General features: G+C 44.5%; 1 long non-coding RNA gene across 1 annotated transcript; it reads right to left on the bottom strand.

The window, feature by feature from the left end:
• Nucleotides 1–211: 211 nt before the first annotated feature.
• On the bottom strand, nucleotides 212–2,018 carry LOC102254166. The gene is made up of 3 exons (XR_313344.2): nucleotides 1,892–2,018; nucleotides 1,048–1,056; nucleotides 212–242 (listed from the first exon to the last, which is right to left on the bottom strand). It is a non-coding gene; the product is annotated as an uncharacterized LOC102254166 (long non-coding RNA).
• Nucleotides 2,019–2,356: the final 338 nt, after the last annotated feature.

Below are 2,356 nucleotides of genomic sequence, written 5' to 3'. Positions count from 1 at the left end.
ACAAACAAACAAACACCCCCGGTTCCTAATATTTAGTGTCACTGGAGGTGGGGTGAGGAGTTGAGAGACTTACGCTTCAGGAATACAATAATATTCACACAGATGTTTCTGTTTAAAGTTGTTCCTGTTGCCTGAACAGCCAGAGAAGATGAAGGGCTCACACAAAAATGTCAACGTGTTGTAGTAGAATCTGGTCAAAACTAGCTTACAGGTGCCGAACTTTGGGGGATAGTTGCAGATTTCTGTGCATGAAAATTCCACAGTCAGGTTTTCATCCCCACTGATAAGTGGGCATTCTTCTCCTCATGGATTCAGACTAGTAATGCTCATCAACCCATGTAAACCCACCTGATTCTTTTTTTTTTAAATATATTTTATTGATTTTTTTACAGAGAGGAAGGGAGAGGGATAGAGAGTTAGAAACATCGATGAGAGAGAAACATCGACCAGCTGCCTCCTGCACACCTCCTACTGGGGATGTGCCCGCAACCAAGGTACATGCCCTTGACCGGAATCGAACCTGGGACCTTTCAGTCCGCAGGCTGACGCTCTATCTATCCACTGAGCAAACCGGTTTTGGCCCCACCTGATTCTTTACCACTGGGAGAGTTCCCTGAGAATAAGTTTCACTGTATATGTGATACGAAGCAGTGACTATCACCTGGGTCAATGCCTCAGGTAAACAGTTAGAGAAGGACAATAGGCAGCTCTATTACCTTAGATATGAAAGCAAGAAAGAAGACCCAAGGCTTCCTCTATCCATTACAGCATCCCTTCTTCATATTAAATATGTATCCCACTTCCTGACTCTCCAAATGCTTTCCCGTGTCACTGGAAGTGAACATCTCATCTGTTCTCCCAAGGACATAGGTCAGAGCCCTTCATTTCACCTCCACAGAATCCCTGTAAGCACACAAGCTAAGAGGGGCTTTCTACACCCACCCCCGAAGGCTTAAAATGTCCTGTCTGGCCAAAGATCTTCCTGTCGTCCACCAATGTCTGTCCTCTCCATTCAGCCCCGCTTTTTGGCTACCCATTCAGACTCACCTGGTCTTACTGAGACCATGAAGATAGGTGGTTAGAGCAGGAACAATGATGACCATATTGGAGGCAAAGGAAGAGTTAATGTCAGTCTTCTTGAAGTCTACAGCCCTTGTTTATAACCAGGAATTTGCCCCATTTACCCTTTGTAATTTGAATCAAGCAAATTAATTTTAAATAGAATGTGAGTGCCCTAAGCATGCAAATGATGGCCTCAGCCTCATATCCATGGAGTGTAACACAATGGTCCTGTATACATGTGTTAAATAGAATAGAAACTCATCTAATACACACACACACACACACACACACACACACACACACACACACACACACACATTCGTAAAGGAATTTTCTGGACACTCTGACATCAATCCAATTTTCATAATCCCCACTTCTTTTACATTGAAATCCCTTTGGAAAATACTTAAGTGAGTTCTACTTTTTTCTTTCTTCCTTTTTTAATCCTCACCTGAGGATATTTTCCCCAATGATTTCTAGAAAGAGTTGAAAGGAGGGAGGAGAGAGGTGGGAGGTGGGGGGAGAGAAACATTCACATGAGAGAGACACATTGGTTGCCTCCTGCAATCGAGATACCTGTCCTTGAACCTGGCTGATGATGCTCTACCACTGAGCAAAAACAGCCAGAATTACGTTTATCTTTCTGCTTCTCCAATCCATAATAGATGGAACTCAGTGTAAGTCCTGGAATCAGATGCTCTAGAACCATACAGTTTGAGATAAAAGGAGAACTTGATTCCTTCTTATTGGCAGCTACATCACCCAGGCTGCCTAGATCTCCTCTTCCTCCACACTGTCCTCCTGGGTCGTCCTTCCTATTGTGCCTTACCTCCAAGATATCCACTTTCGCACAATTGTTTTCTGATCTTTAGAGGGAACATGAAAGCGGAAAATGTACGGAGAGGCATGGACAAGATGAGGAGCAACACAAATAAGTGGATCAACTCTGGCTTCATGGTGTTGCAGAGAGCAGACAGAAGCATCCAGAACTTGGCTGAAATTATATCTTGGGGGTGGAGCTTTTTTTCGGGAGGAGTTGAACCCATATCTCTGAGTTCACTTCTCCAGGGCCCAAGCCTGGGCAGGGTTCCGTTGCATCCGAATCAGCTGAGTGAGCAGGACACAATGTGCTTGGGTGCCCAGCCATGTAGCTTGCAAGGTCACGGTTTATCAGAGCTCTACTGCTGAACCTCAGCCTCGGCCTCTCTCCTCCATATCTAGGGATCATGACTACCCATGGCTCAGGATATCAGCATCTCTATAATAAGCAGCTGTAAATAACTTATTATCAGTG

The sequence above is a fragment of the Myotis brandtii genome, unplaced genomic scaffold (genome assembly GCF_000412655.1).
Source record: "Myotis brandtii unplaced genomic scaffold, ASM41265v1 scaffold161, whole genome shotgun sequence".
Taxonomy (NCBI): Eukaryota; Metazoa; Chordata; class Mammalia; order Chiroptera; family Vespertilionidae; genus Myotis; species Myotis brandtii.
The sequence above is the reverse complement of the archived record's forward strand: the minus strand, read 5'-3'. Positions and strand labels throughout refer to the sequence as shown.